The 19,857-nt window shown below is 36.8% G+C and overlaps 1 protein-coding gene across 9 annotated transcripts in view; it reads left to right on the top strand.

Moving 5' to 3' along the window:
* The window catches only part of CADPS2 (calcium dependent secretion activator 2), a 561,256-nt gene that overhangs the window by 515,041 nt on the left and 26,358 nt on the right, over positions 1 to 19,857 (top strand). The window lies entirely within an intron of this gene.

The raw sequence follows: 19,857 nt of genomic DNA, 5'->3' as shown, positions 1-19,857 counted from the left end.
AACAAAACAAAAAAAACTTGTAATGTGTAAGCTAGAAAATTTCTAGTATTTGGTGACTTTTTTTTAGATACAACACCAAAAAGATCCATGAAAGAAAAAAGTTGTAAGTTGGACTATTGACTGCTCTGCACTATTAAGAAAATAAAAAGACCAGCCACAGATACATATTCAATAAAGGACTTGTATCTAAAATGTACTGTTAATACTCAACAATAAGAAAGCAAGCAATCAATTAAAAATGGGCAAAAGATCAGAATGGACACTACAGCAAAGAAGTATGGGTAACACAGTCATATGAAAGGATATTTAATATCATTTGTCATTAGGGGAATACAGATTAAAACTGAGATACCCACCCTGGCCAGTGTGGCTCAGTTGGTTGGAGCATGGTCCTGTGTACTGAAATGTCATGGATTCAATTTCTTGTCAGGGCACATACCCAGGTTGCAGGTTCTGTCCTCAGTTCAGGCACATACAAGAAGGCAACTAAGTAGTCAATGTCTGTCTCTCTCTTTTCCCCCTCGCTCTCTTCCTTTCTCTCTAAAAGCAATGAAAAATGTCCTCAGGTGAGGATTAAATAAAAATAGATGAGATACCACTACACACCTATTAGTATGGTTAAAATTTTAATAACTGACAATAGTAAAATGTCGACAACGATGGAGAACAACAGGGATTCTAGTTTATTGCTGATGGAAATGCAAAATGATACAAGCATTTTGGAAGACTGGTAGTTTCTTACACAGCTAAACAGTCTTACCGTTCAATTCACTACTTGCACTCTTAGGTATTTATCTGATTTTAAAACATGTCCACACCAAAACCTGCACATAAATGTTCACAGCAACTTCATTAATAATCACCAAAAATAGAAGCAACCAAAATGTTCTTCAGTAGGTGAATGGATAAGTAAGAAATTGTACACTCATACAACTGGAATACTAATTCAGCAGAAAAAAGGAAAATTAGCTACGAGGCCACGCAAAAACATGGATGACTCTTAAAGGCATATTGCTAAGTGAAAGAAGCCAGAGAATTTTGCATACTTATGACTCCATTTATATCACATTCTAGTAAAGGTTAAACTATAAAGATAACAAACAGAGTAGTGGTTGCCATAACCTCAAGGTCAGGGAGGGTGGACAAGGTGAAGCCCAGGGAACATTTTGGAGCAGTGTAACTATTCTGTGTGATACTGTAATGGAAGAGACATGACACTATACACTTGTCAAACCTTACCTTTACAGCACAAAGATTAACCCTGTTATATGCAAAATTTAATTAGGGAGATTTAAAGAGATTCTAAGATGGTTGCAGAGTAGGTAAAAGCTAAACTCACCTGCTGTCAACACCAAACCAGATTTACAGATAAATTTTAGAACAGTCACCCCGAATAACCAACTGAAGGCTAGCTGAACTGAAATATTATAACCAAGGATTTACAGAAGAAGCCACACAGAGACAAGTGAGAAGGATGGAGATGCAGAAAGGGCTGGACCCTACACCTGTGTGTGGCAGCAAAAGATCCAGAGGGATATCTTGGCTGCAAAACTCCCTCGTGCCAGGAGTATGGGGTTTCAACCCCACACAGGGATCCCCAGCCCAGAGCAGCAGAGCTGGGAGGAGGAGCCCACATAGCATCTGGTGGTGAAAATCAGTGGGGTTCAGTCTGCCTGGGAGAGAAAGGTGCTGGAGACCCAGGCTCCACCTTCCCAGGGTCAAGCGCTCCTGTCGTTACAGCACCAGCCTGGGGAGTGCACTGTCCATTCCTCTATCTGTTGGTGACAACGTTCTGCTGTTCTTGGTTCCTGCAGAGGTGTCTGCCAGCTGCACCCAGCAGGGACCTTTAGGGAGTTCTTTTACTGGAGAAGCTCTTGGTGGAGACTCAGATAGTGATTGAACTATGTGGATTTGGAAAGGGGACCATTCTTCCCTGCCTTGAGTGCAGAACTGGCACCAGCCCCACCTCACCTGTCAAAACACTTGGCTTGCCCTTCCACTCCCTGTGGCTCTGCCCTGCTGAGTTCAGTCCTGCAGGGGCATCAGAGCATCTTGCAGAGCTGGGACTTTTGGAGTGCATCTTCTGGGAAGGCTTTTGTCCAGGACTCAGATGTGCAGGATCTGGGTTGTGTGGCCACTTCTCTCTCTCCTGCAAGCTCAGCCTATGGCATTCCCTCAATGGGAGGCTCATTTGACCTGCCTTTATAGAGCCGGGGTCCTTGCTCTGCTGAGCCAAATCCCATGGTGGGTGAGGGGGCAGGATCTGTGAGAGCTGCTCAGAGCTGGGACCTTCATTGCATGTCAGAGGCTTTTGTCCAAGAAAGGGAAGAAGTGCCTCACCCCCTGTTACAGGCTTGCAATGGGTGACTGTTTGGATCTGCCCCCCCCAAGTCCCAGTGGTCCACACCCTGCTGAGCTCTGCTCCGGGCAGCAGGAGTTAGTGCTGCTTGAACTGGGACATTCAGAGTGTATATCCCTCAGAGGCTATCCTCTGGGACCAGGACTAAGTGCTTGGCCCCCTCCTGTAGGCTTGGCTCATACCTTCAATAAGAGACTCTTGATCTGTTCCTCTGAGTCCTGGTATCTCTGTCCTGCTGAGCTTGCTCCTGCAGAGGAGACAGCTCATTGCACCCAGCCTGAATCTGCGGCTCTTTCCTCCTAGGGGAGCTGGAGTTGGAGACTATGGCAGAGGCTGAGGAGTATAGCACTAGAGTAGGGACCACTTTTCCTCTCATTGAGTGGCTGATCACATGGCCCTCAAGTAGGGTCACCACTAGCCCCTTCCTCCTGACTCCAGTTGCCATACCCTACTGAGCTCATGACTTGTGGAAGGGTCTGTGGTTGGCCTGGGCTTACTCTACAGTCCCTCTTTGGAAGGCTGTGGAAGACAAGCAGGTAATCTCAGAGGGAGGTAGAGTAGCTGACAGATACACATGGACCTCTGGAAGCCTAAGACCATTTATAGATCTGCCCCCAGTCCTAAGCTGGAGGAAGCTGACCCTTGTACACAGATTGGCCCCTCTCATGCACACCCAAGCCCAGTGAACACAGCCATAAATAGTGAATAGTGTAGTAGCCCAGCCAGTTATACACAATGTCTGACATCAACCTGTATCTGAGTCTAGCCCAAGTGGACCCAGAATCAACACAACCAGTGATGGGCTTCAGACAACACCAGAGCTTGACCCAACTAGCCACACAGGTGACACACCCAAAAGGAAATTCTAGCAGACACCAGAACCTGCTGGGAATACTCCATACAAGTGAGAAGCCCCTGCACAGTGACTCATCCACAGTAATCAAGGTTTATTCTTATAGGCAGCCAACCTGAGAGGTTAACTCCACCTGCAAAAGGGCCAACAGCATTCAAGAATCAACTACAACAGGGGGTTGCACATAACCTGCAAGAGACAGTACTAGAGCACCAAGCTTAGGTGATCTGGAAGATTGTGCCATTGAGCCCGACAAGACACCTACATCATGAAACCATGAGTTTGGTAATCATAGCAGATCTACCAAATACACAGAGACAAAATGAGGAGACAAAGAAATATGCCCCAAGTGAAAGAACAAGAAAAATCCACAGGAAAAAAAAAAGAATTAAATGTAAGGAACCAGGGTACTAAATGCAGAGTTAAAAGTAATAGTTATAGCCCTGGCCAGAGTTGCTCAGTTGGTTGGAGCATCATCTTGTACACCAAAAGGTGGGGAGTTTGTTCAGTTCCTGGTCAGGACACATACCTAGGTTGCAGGTTCAATCCCCAGCTGGGGCTAATCTGGGAGGCAGCCAGTCAATGTTTCTCTCTCTCTCTCTCAAATCAACAAACACTTAAAAAAAATTAAAATAATGGTTATAAGGATGCTCAAGGACCTTAGGGGAAGAATGTGTGATCTCACTGAGAACTGAAAACAAAGAGATAGTAAGCATTAAAAAGGACATAGAAACCATAAAAAAGAACCAATCAGAAATGAATAATACAATATCTTAAATGAAGATACACTAAAAGGAATCAACAGGAGGTTAGATTAAGCAGAGAAATGAATCAGTGATTTAGAGGACAAGATAATAATAAGCACCCAAGCAGAGCATCAAAAAGAAAAGAGAATTTTTAAAAATGTAGAAAGCCTAAGGGACCTCTGGGACAACATCAGGCATAACAACATCCACATTATAGGGGTACCAGAAGGAGAAGACAGTGAGCAAAGGACAGAGAACCTGTTTGAAAAAAATAATCGTTGAAAACTTTCCTAACCTGGAAAAGCAAAATGTCACACAAGTTCAGGAAGCACAGAGAGTCCCAAGCAAGATGAAACCAAAGAGACCTACACCAAGACACATCATATTTAAAATGGCAAAGATTAAAGACAAAAAGAGAATCCTAAAAGCAGCAAGAGAGAGACAGTTAGTTATCTTTAAGGAAGTTCCCATAAGGCTGTCAGTGGATTTCTCAATAGAAGCATTTAAGGCCAGAAGGGCTTGGAATGAAGTGTTCAAAGTGATGAAAAACGAAGACCTAAAACTGAGGCTTTTCTACTCAGAAAGGCTATCATTTAAAACTGAAAACAAAGAGTTCCCAAGACAAAAAAAAAAAAAGTCTAAAGGAGTTTATTACCACCAAATCAGTATTGCAAGAAATGTTAAATGCCCTGCTTTAAGAAGAACAAAAAAAGAAATAGAGAGGAACATAGGTTTAAATAATAAAATGGCAATAGATAAGTGCCTATCAATAATAACCTTAAATGTAAACAGATTAAATGTTCCAATCAAAAGGCATAAGGTAGCTGAAGGGATAAAAAAACATATATATGCTGTTTTCAAGAGACCTACCTCAAAGCAAAATATATACACAGACTGATAGTGAAGGAATGGAAAGAATATTCCATGCAAATGGAAAAAACAAAAAAAGCTGGAGTAGCAATACTTATATTTGACAAATACACTTCAAAACAAAGGCCATAACAAGAGACAAAGAAGGTCACTACATAATACTAAAGGGATCGATCCAATAAGAAGATATAACCTTTGTAAACATATATACATCAAACATGGAAGCACCGAAATATATAAATAAAATCTTGGTGGATATTAAGGGAGAGATTGATAGCAATACAGTCACATAATAGAGGAACTTAAGACCCCACTGACAATGGATAGAACGTGCAGACAAGAAAATCAACAAGGCAACAACGACCAATGACTCTAAACAACACACTGGATCAGGTGGATTTAAGTGATATTTACAGAACATTTTATCCCCTAGCAGCAGAAAATACATTCTAATCAAGTGCACACAGAACAGTCTCCAAGATAGGCCCCATGTTAGGACACAAAGTAAGCATTAATAAATTCAAGAAGCTTGAAATTATATCAGCCATCTACTCTTTTCACAATGGCATGAAACTGGAAATCAATCACAAGAAAAAACTGACAAACACACAAAGAAATGGAGGCTAGATAAGATGTTATTAAACAATGAATGGGATAAAAATGAGATCAAGGAAGAAATTAAAACTTACCTGGAGACAAATGAAAATGACTGCACAACAACTGAATGTCTATTAGACACAGCAAAGCATCCTGAGAGGGAAGTTCATAGCATTACAGGCCTACCTCAAGAAGCAAGGAAAATCTCTAACAATCTATCTTTATACTTAAAGGAACTTGAAAAACAACAACAAACAAAGCCCGAAGTAGAAGGAAGGAAATAATAAAGATTAGAGCAGAAATAAATGACATAGAGAATTTAAAAAAACCCACAAAAGATCAATGAAACCACCCTGACCGGTGTGATTCAGTTAGTTGGGCATCCCCATGAAAAACGAAAGGTCACTGCTTCAATTCCCAGTCAGGGCACATGCCTGGCAGCAGGTTTTGTTCTTGGTCAGGGCACATACAAGAGACAAATGATTGTTGTTCCTCTCTCACATCAATGTTTTTCTCCCTCACTCCCTCTCTCTACAAATAAATAAATAAATAAAATATTTTTAAAAATAAAGATCAATGAAACCAAGAGCTGATTCTTTGAAAAGATAAACAAGATTGATGAACCTTTAATCAGACTCAACAAGAAAAAAAAAGAGGACCCAAATAAAATCAGGAAGAGAAGAAATAACACCACCACAAAAATACAAAGTATTGTAAGAAAATACTATGAACAACTGTATGGTGAGAAATTGAACAACAACAACTTGGGTGAAATGGGCAAATTCCTAAAACATACAATCTTCTAAAACTGAGTCAGGAAGAATCAGAAAACTTGAATAGACTGACTACAACTAATGAAATTGAAGCAATAATAAAAAAAAACTTGCAGCAAACAAAAGTTCTGGATCGGATGGCTTCACAGGCAAATTTTGCAAACATTCAAAGAACTAACACCTATCCTTCTTAAACTATTCCAAAAAATTCAAGAGGTGGGAAGACTTCCAAGCTCTTTTAAGAAGGCCAGCTTTATCCTAATTGCGAAACCAGATAAAGACACTACAAAGAAAGAAAATTATAAGCCAATATCCCTGATTAATATAAATGCTAAAATCCTCAACAAAATATTAGAAAATCAGATCCAGCAATACATTAAAAAGATCATACACCATGGTCAAGTGGGATTTTTTCTGGGTATGCAAAGTTGGTACAATATTTGCAAATCAACAAATGTAATAAACAAATGGATAAAAATCACATGATCATATCAATAGATGCAGAAAAAAACATTTAATAAAATCCAGCACCGACTTATGATAAAAATTCTAAGCAAAATGAAAATAGAGAATTATAACTCAACACAATAAAGTCCATATATGTAAAACCAACAGACAACATCATACTCTTTGGGAAAAACTAAAAATATTTCCTTTAAGATCAAGAAGAAGACAGATGTCTGCTTTCACCACTCTTATTCAACCAGTTCTAGCCACAGCAGTCAGACAAAAAGAAGAAATAAAAGGCATGCAAATTGGAAGGGAGGAAGTAAAACTGTCATTATTCACAGATGACATGATATTATATATAGAAAACCCTAGGGACTCCCCCCCAAAAGCTTCTAGATCTAATAAGTGAATTCAGCAAAGTAACAGGATACAAATTAATGTTCATAAGTCAGTGTCATTGTTATAGACCAATAATGAATTGTCAAAAAGAGAAAGTAAGGAAACAATCACATTGCTATTCCAACAACAACAAAAAAAGTTATCTAGGAATAAATTTAACCAAGGACATAAAAGACATGTATTTGGAAGATTTTAAAATATTGAAAAAGAAATTGAGGAAGATAACAATAAGTGGAAGCATATATCATTTTCATGAGTAGGAAAAATTAACATCATTAAAATGACCTTATTACCCAAAGCAACTTACAGATTCAGTGCAATTCCTATTAGAATACCAATGGCATATTTCACAGATCTAGAACAAATGTTCCAAAAATTTATATGGAACCAAAAAAGATCCTGAATTGCCTCAGCAATCTTGAGAAAGAAGAACAAAATTAGAGGAATAAAAATACCTGATATCAAACTGTTCTACAATGCCATTGTAACCAGACTGCCTGGTACTGGCATAAGAATGAGCATTTAGATCAGTAGAACAAACAAGAAAGCCCAGAAATAAACCCATGCCTTTATGGTCAATTACTACTTGGCAAAGGAAGGAAGAGCATACAATGGGGTAACAACAGTTTCTTCAATAAATGGCATTGGGAAAGTTGGACAGATATGTGTGAAAAAAATGAAACTAGACCACCAATTAACACAATACACAAGAATAAAATCAAATGGACTACAGACTTAAATGTAAGTCACAAAACCTTAAAACTCTTAGAAGAAAACGCAGGCAGTATAATTTCAGACATTTCTTGTAGCAATATTTTTGCTGATATAATTCCTCAGGCAAGGGAAACAAAGGAAAATATAAACCAATGAGACTACATCAAACTAAAAAGCTTTTGTACAGCAAAAGAAACCATGAACAAAATGAAAAGGGAGCCTACTGTATTGATGAGCCTACTGAACATGATCAAAGATACATCCGATAAGGGGTTAATTTCTAAAACATATAAAGAACTTACACAACTCAACATCAGGAAGACAAATAGGACATAGTCCCCTTCAATGTAGGCACCTTGAGACTTCACACAGTTCTCTCAGTCGCCATCAGCACTCCTGTTGTATTTTCCTGAATCTCACTGACGGTCTGAAATCTCTTCCCTTTCAAAGGTGATTTTAGTTTTTGGAAAAACCACAAGTCACAAGGCTCCAAATCTAGGCTGTAGCAGGGCTATGTCACCTGAGTGATTTGATGTTTCACCAAAAAACTCTGCAGGAGCGTGATGCAGGACCAGGTACATTGTTGTGATGAAGCTGCCAATTACCCATTGGGATGGGTCAGAAAGCTGAGCCATAGCTGCAGCTTTCTGAATCATCCCAATAGTTTCCACAGACGAATGTTCAAGCTTAACACAAAATTTGATATAGATTTGTTGCTCTACTCAGTCATTTTGAATGTGACAGCCACACAGTACACATGCCTACTCAATGGTGTCTGCCACCCAACTAGCTAGTACAGTGAGGTCGTCATTGTTCCTGCATGTGCATTCTAGTCCACTCTAGGTTACATAGATGTCACGCTAACTGTTCTCGATATATTAACAATGGCTGTTTTTCCAGACAGACACAGACAACAATGTGGCAATAGCCAGAGGGAAAATGGAGCGGAGGTAGGTGGAGGTAGACAAAGGACAAATAAACAGGGATGGAAAGAGACTTTGCTTTGGGTAATGAGCACACGATGCAGTGTGCCAATGATGTTTTGTTGAGTTTTACACTTGAAACTGTATGGCTTTGTGAAGCAATATCATCCCAATAAATTCAATTTTTTAAAAATCAATTAAGATAGCATGGGATTCTAGGATAGAAAGGAGACTGTTATAAAATAATCAAATTCTATTGCAAATGTATGGAATAATATCACTGAAAAAAATGGAGGGAAAGGTGCTGATCTGAGTAACATGGAAATGAGTGGTCTATAAAAATAAATTAAAAAGCAATTGTACATAAGCACTATATTCGAGTTGATAAAATGTCACTATCAGTACACTGGAATTGAACAATGAAGTAGGAGATAGTGACTGGTGGGAGCCAGGTTTCTCACTATTAAAGTAAGAGGTGGGAGACATCCAAGTGAAGGCGAGAATGAGCTATGTGGTGATGGATTAGAGTTGGAGATAAGAGTGTAAACTTGTCTTTAGCTTAATATATATTGAACTGGTTACATACAGAATTTTATATATATATATGCAGGGGTTAGTATACACATGTATTTCCTTGGCTTATCAGATGAGAGATCCTAGAAGCAATGAAACCCCAATAGTAACAATCTCACCTAATGCCTAAATCTTGATCTCTAATCTCCAGTAAAATGAACCAAGGCTTCTTGAAGAAATGGCTGATACTAGGATGGGGACAAGGAATATATAAAATAAGTTTGGAGAATCTTATGATGACATAAATTAAGAAAATGTTTTAAAAACACACACGGGGGGTAGGGATGGTCCAAAAGGGTATAGAGGGATAAATGGTTATGGAAGAAGACTTGACTTGGAGTGGTGCGCACACAATGCAATATACAGATGATGTATTATAGAATTGTACACCTAAAACTAATACAATTTTATTAACCAATATCACCTCAATAAATTCAATTAAAAGGTATAATTAATTAATTAATTACACAATGATAGGGGATATGTTAAAGGGACAGAGGAGACAAATGAAAGAGCTCCCAATGGCCTGAGCTAGAATATTTTGAGCAGTGAAGTAAATTAGGTAGTATTGGTTTATGACTGAAAGTATAAAATATACGCAGGTGAGCAAATGTAGTTTTACAGTTATTAATAATAATACTATAATTAACAAATAATAATGCAAGGATAAGCTCTGTTTTGTGTCCTGACAACTATAAACCTACTTTTACCCTCATCTATATATCCATTAATCTATACTGATTTAAGTAAATGATTGATGAATAAATAAATGGGAAGAAAGGTAAATCTCACATGCAGAAGAATTTCAAAGAATTTCATGTAGATACTTTACTCTCAAGGAGGCACTATAACTCCTCACTCCTTAAGGCTGTGTGTAGTAACTCCCTTCAAAGAGTACAGTATGAAAAGGAGGGTGGGAAGAATACATTTACTGTGAAGAAATCTGACAGATACTTCCTCAGCCAGCTGATTGAGTTCATCCTCAACAGTAATAGAGTATGCTGCCAATATTTGCTCTTGATAAATACTTCCTCCAAAAATCCTGTACTTCATGATAAAATCATCATACACATTCCAAAAGAGGGACATTTTACAAAATATTTTACCAGTAACCAAGATCATCAAAAACAAGGAAAGTCTCAGAAATTGACATATCTAAGAGGAGACTAAATGGTAATGGAAAAAATATAATGAAGATTATATATTTTTAGAAAAGAAATATAATGACTAAATAAATGTAATATGGAATTCTATATGGGACCATGGAAAATAAAAAGGACATTAAGTAAAACCTAAGGTTTAGTTAATAATTATCAATATTTGTTAATTGTAGCAAATACATCATACCAGTGTCAGACATTAACAATAGGGGAAACTGGATGTAGAGAATATGGAAACTCTGTGTACTCCCTTCCCAATTTTTTCTGCTAATCTAAAAGTACATATTCTAAAATAAAACAATTTTTTTTAAAAGAGCACTGGAAAATGCTCAATAATACCTGAATTTTCATTCTTTTCATGCTTTCATGTGCCTTGGGATTAGTTATTTGACTTTGGGCATTACTTCACTTAAGTGGCCTCACTTTTAGTCATTTATAAAATGGTTGAATAAGTTATATAAACTGCATTGTCCTTTTTTTTTTTTTTACCTGTGACATTATATCATTCTGTGAATTCTTGATGTCTGTCCTGTTCTATCCAAGAGTCAACAGAGCCCTCAAATGTCACCTAAAAGATGATGAGCAGATAAGGAGCTAGAAAAAAATCTGTGGAAAAAGAAGCAATACCTTCTAACAATATTCTCCGTATTTGAATTTTAAAAAATGCAGAAATAAACATATATAAATTGATTCTATAAAATGAAGCATTAGAAATATATAATTATCTATGAAATTAAGTGGCATTCCTAATGCAGAAAAGAGGGAGGAATTCATGTTCCTAGAATATACTTTTTTAAAAAAGATTTTATTTCTTTATTTTAGAGAGGGGAAGGGAGGGAGAGAGGGAGAGAAATATCAGTGTGTGGTTGCCTGTTGTGCGTCCCCTACTGGGCACTTGGCCTACACCCCAGGCATGTGTCCTAAACTAGGAGCCAAACCGGAGACCCTTTGATTTGCAGGCTGGCACTCATTCCTCTGAGCCAAAAACCAGCCAGGGCTGTTCCTGGAATATACTTAATTGTCTGATATTTCTTATAATTATGGCACAGCTGAAGATGTGTAAGAGTTAATAACAGAAAATGACTCAAGCCATTTAAATATAGCATGTATGAACACAGTCTTCTGTATCTTTGTAATATTAATTTTTATAACATTTATAAAAGAAAAAATCATACATAAGAGGAAAAAATCAATATATTTCTGAAGAGGAATAAATTCCAGTGTTCCGTGCTTCTTAGGAAAGAAACTGGTGGGGCCATCCATGATATCTTTCAGATCAAGGTAAAAACTGTGACCTTTAGATAGTTTGGTAGATTTGTTCTTGGTTAAACAACGCTGTCCTGAAAAGGACTTCTTGTTGTAGTTAACACAGTTCATAGCCCCACCATAGATGTGTCGAATGAGCATGTAGGGCTCTTAGACATATAAGAGAAACAAGACTGGGAAGGGGTGAATCTGTCCTGTTCAACAGTAACTTAGAAGAAGGGAAATTTCACCTAAAAAAGAGCAAGCTAGTATATGAGATGCAGGACCAGCATGAAATTGTTCAGGTAAGCTTCACAGACAGGAACACTAGGCCAAAACCAAGTATTCAGTAGGAATAAAGAATTACATTAGAACTAACACACTTCCCCCAAAAATACATTGGGAGAATATATTCCCTATAAGATAGGGAAGACATGGCTGATAGCAATGTATATTAAAAGGTTGTGTGAAAAATCATGTGAGACAATAATGTGGCGTAGCTGCCAAAAACAGACAACAACAAAAAATCCCACAAGGCAGCACAGCAGAGAAGCTACACACCCAGACTAAAATCCAGGCCGCCTGTGTTTGAATTCTTGCTCTATCACCATAGTTAGTATCTATATAACCTGGGTACCAGGTTGTTTTTTAACAGCTTTATTTGGATGTAATTGATATATTAAAAACTGCACATATTTAATACATACAATTTGATGAGTTTGGACATATGCATATACCCATACCGACACCAGTTTTTTAATCTATAAAATTAAGATATAATTATACCTCTTCTAGGCTTGTTGTAAATATGTTAAGCACTCTTCAGAATTTCTGGAATAAAATTTGTGCTCAATAAATGTAAGTTATTATTACACATTATTACTATCAATTGTAATAAAAGCTAGTGTCCAGATTCTACACATTTATCATTTCACTTAATCAAGAGGATAGATCTGGGAACAGTGAATAAAATATAGTGAGAGGCAGAACTGAAATTAGTGTAAGGAAAAAACTTAAAAAAATAAATTGTATACAAAGGTGACATATTGTAATAGAAGCTATACTATTTGCTAGATATGGTACTGAAGATTTCTGCATTATGTGGGAATATGGCCTGATGACATTTATTAAGGTCCTTTCCAAATCTGATTCAGGAATTTTGTTCCATAGTTCATGTTAATTATGGGACATTAATATGAAGTATGTGTGTGTATATAAATGAGTTGCCTACTGAAATTATCGTGTTAATATCATCACACACATTGCACATGATCTCTGTGCTAGACAGTGAGGTGACACAGGTCAAGAGAGCTGGAGGACATGAGAAGGATTACTGTGACCAAGAAAGACCAAGGACAATGAGTGAGGAAGCAAAGAAGAAATTCCCATTGATTGGCTTCACAATGCTGGTGCCTGATCCTGGTTGTCTGTCCTGAGAAGATGGAGATAACTTCTCTTTCTCATCTTCATCAATAATTCTCTTAAGTGTTCCGTCTTCCTTATGACACTTGCCAAAGATTTCTGATCTCCCAACTCCCCAAGGTGTGGCTTGAATTCAACTCTGCACTGTGCTGATTTGATGTGGAGTCCAGGATCTCAAGTCAAGTCCCACCTGCCCCATGGGTTTCCATTTTCCCATGTGGGCAATGAGGAAAATATTATAATCCCTGTGCTGAAAGCACTTTTTAAATGTAAAGCACTATTATAATAAATAGGGTTGGTATTTCTCCTACCTGGAATGGTGCTTCCTGCTCCCATGCATTTCTCTGCAGTTTCCCTGCTTCAGACATGAGCAGTTTCAAAAAAAAAAAATCGTGTTTCTTTCCTTACTGTCAAAAATACTAGATTGTTTTTTAATTCATTTTCCTTTTATTTTAGAATATTAAGCACCTTGCATGTATTAATGGTGACTTTTAAAGGTACAGTTGATCAGTTCATTACAGTAATGTTTTTCCTCTTTCCTTTGCTTTCTTGCTTCTGATATTGTTTATTACTTACATAAGGCTATTTGAATACTCAGAGTCTTACGTCAGAATGAGAGCCAGGCAAAACATGGGAAACAGAGCACCTGCCCCCTGGGAGATACTCACCTGGAGAGGGAGTGGTGCACACCAGGACCAAACTAAGAATCTCACCATTTTAAGGGCAGGGGAGGTTGTGTATTGTGCTTCCTAGATGAGCATTTTCTTCTTTCATCTTTATTCCTTTGTTTTTTTTGCATGTTTGTCTCATCTCTCTCACATAAGGCAAATCCATACATTACCTCTGGACCCTAACATTCTAGCATCCTCAGGTCTCCCTGAAGCCAAAACCTGAAAAGTTCAACATTGGCACGGAGTAAATCATTGCAGACAACATAAGTTTTATTTTTAAGTATATTTTATTGGTTAGGCTATTACAGTTGTCCCATTTTTTCTCTCCTTTATCCCTCTCTGCCCTTCACCTCCCCTCCCACCAGCATCCCCACCCCCTTAGTGCATGTCCACGGGTTGTACATATACGTTCTATGGCTTCTCCATTTCCTATACTGTTATTAACTTCCCCCTGTCTATTTTGTACCTGCCAATTATGCTTCTTATTCCCTGTACTTTTTCCCCCATCCTGTCCGCTCCCCCTCCCCTCTGATAACCCTCCATGTGATCTCCATTTCTGTGATTCTGTTCCTGTTCTAGTTATTTGCTTAGTTTGTTATTGTTTTTGTTTTTTAGCCAGGCAATATGAATTTTAAAAGCCAAATGAAATAATACCCACAGCATTTCAGTTTCATTTCAAATCCTTACTTCCGTTTTTGTAGTTGACATCATAACAACCATAGATAGATGAAAGGTTAGTGAACCTTATTATAAACTGGTAGATTTAATACTTTTGTAACAATTCATTATAACACTGGTTAACATCATTATAACAATTACTCATGAAAATAATAGTATAAAGCTAGAATGTGATACACATGTTAGCACATCCTTTGTCTGGTACTCCTGTATCAGCAGCTATTTCTCTGAACTCGGAGGTGTTAGTGATCCTGATTTTAGATTAGAAATAGCAAGAGAGAGACTAGATGCTCACGTTCTCAAATGGACAAGGCACAGTAAGATTAAATTTGAACCCCTAAATCTCAGTTGAAAATCAACCTTCCTCTTTTCCTTAAGTGTTGGAGGCTAATATCTCAAGCTATCATTCCATATTCCTTTTACTATTTAAAATAGCCTCCTATTTGGAAGGATTTCCCCAAGTGATACAATAAACATGTTTAAACATGCTAATGCTTACATCTATGAATGCATAAACTATGTCACTACTTAGAAGAAATTGTGTAAAACATTCACATGAATATTAAGAATGAATTCAATATGACTACCTAAGGTATAGGAGCATTAATTACGGCGGACTCTGACATCAGATACACTCACAGATAGCACGATGGGAGTGGTTTGCTCTTAACTGACTGACTATACTCATAGGGAGCAGACAGAAGACCCTTATCCAGAGCAAGAACCCCAGGGTAATGGAAATCTCCCTTGAAAACGCGAGACTGAATGCAATGGACACATTCCAAACACACGTTACGTGCTCCAAGTCTAAAAGATGTTTTCAAAATGTGCCAATGTCTTTAATCCAGAATCTTCTTCCCAATTTGGAGACAAAATATGTAATAGTGTTAATAAAAGGAATTTTGAATGCTGCTAAATTTAACAAAGAGAAAAGTGACTCTGTGGCTGATGCACTGCTTGAAATAACTTGGAATTTTTCTAGAGAACAGTGAGAATTTTTTTTTATCCAGTGTTTTAAAAAATGAACTACTATTAAACTTGAAAACTTCATATCCTTGTAAATTCCTTATTGTTTACATTTCTTCCCCTCCTCTTTCTTTTTGTGAAACTTTCATTTCTTTTCCTAAGCTTATATAATATTTAAGTTGGCATAAATCTAGTGAAAGGTTTCAGTTCTGTGTATTTCCTTTTGCTTTTCTGTGTGAATATAATTTTTTAACTTTGTAGAAAACATTAAAAATTTGTTTTTTACAACATAATCCTCATATCTAAACTCAAAACCCTCTCAATTTAAAGTGTTTGAAAACATATAATCTAGTTAAACTGCTCCAAATGCTTTTGAGAAGCTTAATTTTAAGAATGTTTTACTCATATAAAATATAGAAATTGTTGCATAAATGTCAAAGTAATAAAGAATATACTAAATAGCAAAGGAAAAAATATTGTTTTTAGCAATACCTGGAATGCATTATGTGTTTGAAGCGCTGTGTCCTATGTTCTTTGATGATCGGCTACAGACTGTTTCTGAATCTTAAATGCTAGACTGAGATATATATTGTTCCTACGACAATTTCTAATTGAGAAGACATGCTATTGTTTTAAATCTTGCAAGGTTCATTTTTTCCAAATGGTAATAGTGACCAGGTGCAAGTATTTCATTTACGAAGCAAGCAGATTATAATAAATTGGAATAACACAGTTTCACTCTTGATTGTTTCTTTAAGGCAAGCTTTTCTAGGTTATGAGAAGTGCACTTTTAAATTAAGTCAATTATACTGTAGCTTCTAGTTAATGTTGAAAACTAGAATAGTAAATTAAAAATTTGTCTCCTTGTTAAAGAGACACCATGACAGTGTTTGCATAGTGTATTGTTAACCTCCAGTGGAAGGTTAAGCGGCTTCTTCTGTATCTAAATCTGTTGCTGTGAAAAATGACTGGCAGCATCGCACCCACCTACCCATGAACGGGGAAAGCGGAGACTTGCACCTGTGGGATTAGGTGTAGCAGCAGGAAGTAAGAGCATTTACAGCATATAATTAACAAGGATTTTTTTTCCTCTTTTTTTAAGCAGCATGTTCATCTCACTAGGTTAAGTAGTGATTAATGCCTGAAAAGAATGTTGCTGGAGTCTGCACCCGCCCTTAAACTCGATTGCTCACTGGTGTGCTCCGTTCCTTACCCAGGCGATGTCCGAGGAACTCGCCTTACAGTCTGCATTTCCTTTGATATGTATTGATTTCTTTATGTCTATAGGAAATTTTTCTAGTTATTTTGGTGTCCTTTTATTACAACTTTAGCCAAATTCTGTTGTTTTCTGAAATGAATTGGAAGTAATTTAGGAGCTCCTATTTGATTTAGAAATTACTACCGTAATGTTTATTAGAGAGGAAAGTTAATGCCTAGTAGAACTGAAGCTCTCAGAGCTTCAAATGCAAGTATGAAAAAAGGCATTTACTCTCTCTGAGTGGTATTTAATACATAGCATGCTTGCTGTGTGGTTTTTAATTGTTATTTTCTCATATTCATTAGGAAAACTATAATTTAATTACCAATATAGGAAAGATATCTAAATATAGCACTCTAGAATACAAAATTTTTTAGTGCAAATTCATCCAAATCCATGGCTGAAGTTTAACAGGCTGCTCCTTTGATAAAATCGGTGGGTAAGTTTGGTGGGCACTCACTTGTACCAGAATTTGTAGTGATTTTGTCTCTGCAATGGAGTCACGCACACTCTTTTCATTTACACCCCCCGAAAACAAAACTTAACATGATGGGTTCAGTTGTTTTTGCTTTTTTTTTTTAACTCAACTTCACTTCTTAGCAAGATAACATGTAATTATGGAATTAGATGCAGTGACTTCCAAAGTATGTAAATTTTACTCCCATAAAACAGTCTTTGCACAAAGGAGCGCTGAACCAGCAATAATGTCTTCTATCCAAACACATTTGTACTGTAAGTAGAAACTGTTTAAAAGGAAAATTACATCTTTTTCAGCAATTTATCAGAGATAATTACCCTTCATACACCAAAGGAAGGATAAAGTGTCTTAGAGAACTACAATTCTAATTGGCAATGTCACCAGCTGTTGCAGTTACTCTTACTTGTGTATATTCTTTTAATGATTATAGTCTCATGCCACAAGCCACATGAAAATATATTCACTAGGTGTGAAATTCCCATATGTCAAAGTTTCAAGAATAGGTAAACAGCTCAAAGATAAAGGAAGAAATAATGTTAATGAGGACTGTAAGAATTCTAGGTTTTGTTTCCCAGGCAAGTGGATCCTAATTTGCCAAAGGGAGAGAAAATGTAACTTCAAAAAGAAAAAAAAAAAGAAAATAACAGAAACAGTTAATTTGTTGAAATACTTTTAAATGAGCTTTACCCCACACCCTCAACCAGAGATTCTTACTTCCTTAGAAAGCTGTAAAATTTTCTCAGCTTACTGATTTTTGTATTACATCCCTTGGGTTTGCCCAAGGAAACAGCATTTAGTTTTCTTTGAGGCTTAAACTGTAAAAATATTTGTTAGTTTTAGATGGTAAAAGAGAAACTCTTCCTGGACAGTGTTTCATGGGTCTAATGTTATCTTAAGTGATCAAGAAGACAAAAATATATACCTTAGAGTCTATGGCAAGTGTTTAAAGTCATTATTTTCCAGTCCTCCTGGCTATAACTTAGTTTCCAGTGAGTCTCATGGATCAGGTGATTGACTAGATTAAACTTTTAAGCATACACTTCCTTTGAAAGGCAGAAATAAAAGTGGGGTTGGGGTGGGGGAACGCTGGAGAAGGCAAACCTTTCATTTGCCCGTTCCTTACCTGCCGTATTAATGGGACTATGCCCAACTGCCTTGGTATTATATATATCACAGCATTTTGTTTCCAGGCACCTGACTGCAACTCAGACACTGAGCTAACTTGTTATGATGCATAGAAAATTGTTCTTATGTCATTTTCATTCTGTGGTGGTATGTTTTCTGCATTTTCTCATTTTTGATGTTTTGACAGAAACACTTGTGGATTTGTTGTCCTCACGTATTTCATAGTAGTTAGTAATCTTAATACAAATCACCCTCCTTCTTCACAGGAAAATCTTGTGTACAATCATCCCCACACCTTTAAAAGAAGGCAACCTGGGTACTCTTGATTATCCTTGTAGTTATTTAAGCTTTCAAACATTGCTTTTGAGAATTATGCATAAAAACAGAGAAGGAATGAATTTGCTAAGTGGTCTCCAGGCCGTTTGGAATATACTACCTACATTGTCAATAGAAGCTCTTAAAGGAAAGATCAGTGAAAACATTTATATAGTTGTTTCAAATTATAACTGGTAAATAATTTTATTATATCAGGGTTATGCTTGAAATGATCCTTGATTTTAAGTGTTATATATTTCCGTTTAGGCTAAATATAGGAGCAGTAAAAACTTGCTGTGATGTTCATTACTGAAAAATAACATTGTTATCAAAAATCAAATTTTCATTAATGAGATGTGCTCATTGCTTCTCATGCACACTGGTTACAGAGATGGGGGGTTTTGTCATTGTATATAATACACCCCCCCTCAGAATGTGGCAAGAACTTTCCTTGTCTAAGGAGAAGGCACTACCAGCATCCTAGCATCATTCAGATGTATACCTTGAGTTGATTTTCCAGAGGAAATGGGTCATTTAACTATCCATGTTTAATAGTTAAGCACTTATTATATAATACTTAATAGTTAAATCATCCATATCCTCTTTCACCTACTTTCCTTGCAATACTTACTTTTGCAAAATAAGTCTATTCATAGAGGTTATAAGTGTATTCTGTGGATGTAAAATGATGCAAGGTTAACTTATTTGGCATCAGTTCTATAATTTAGTTATTATTGATGCCTTATTCTAATTGAATAAGTAAATATAGATGATGACTCAACCCCAGGTGTAGGTGTAGATCATACAAATAAACATTTTTATGAACTAGTCAACTAAATGAAACTCAAAAAAGAGCTAAAGATAAGCCTGGAAGGAAAACTCCTTAGGAGCCATTCAGGTTTTGTCCATTCCTGGTACTGATTTTTTATGGCAAGGAGGAATTATATTGACTGCTCTGTCTCCTCTAACATTGAAAGACACCGAATGTTGGATAACTTCGGAAAGTTATCCAACCCACACCTTTGGCTCTTCATCAATACTCTTATTGCATTTCTAAAATAAAATAAAATAAATCCTTGAGACAGTGTTGATAAATGCAAATGAATAGAGGCAAGGATAAATTATAAAATTTTGCTTTATATTTCATTTTGTAATACATTAAATGTTTCTTACCCGATATTTTCCTAATAATGTTTTATTCAGGTTAGTAAAAAAAATGTCTTTTGTATTCCTTGAGTACCCATAGTGGTTGAGGGAGGCAACCAAGGAAAACTAACATATT

The sequence above is a fragment of the Pteronotus mesoamericanus genome, unplaced genomic scaffold, assembly GCF_021234165.1.
Source record: "Pteronotus mesoamericanus isolate MK-2021 breed Mesoamerican mustached bat unplaced genomic scaffold, CSHL_Meso_final scaffold_85, whole genome shotgun sequence".
In the NCBI taxonomy this organism is placed as follows: domain Eukaryota; kingdom Metazoa; phylum Chordata; class Mammalia; order Chiroptera; family Mormoopidae; genus Pteronotus; species Pteronotus mesoamericanus.
This window is presented reverse-complemented; position numbering and strand designations above follow the sequence as displayed.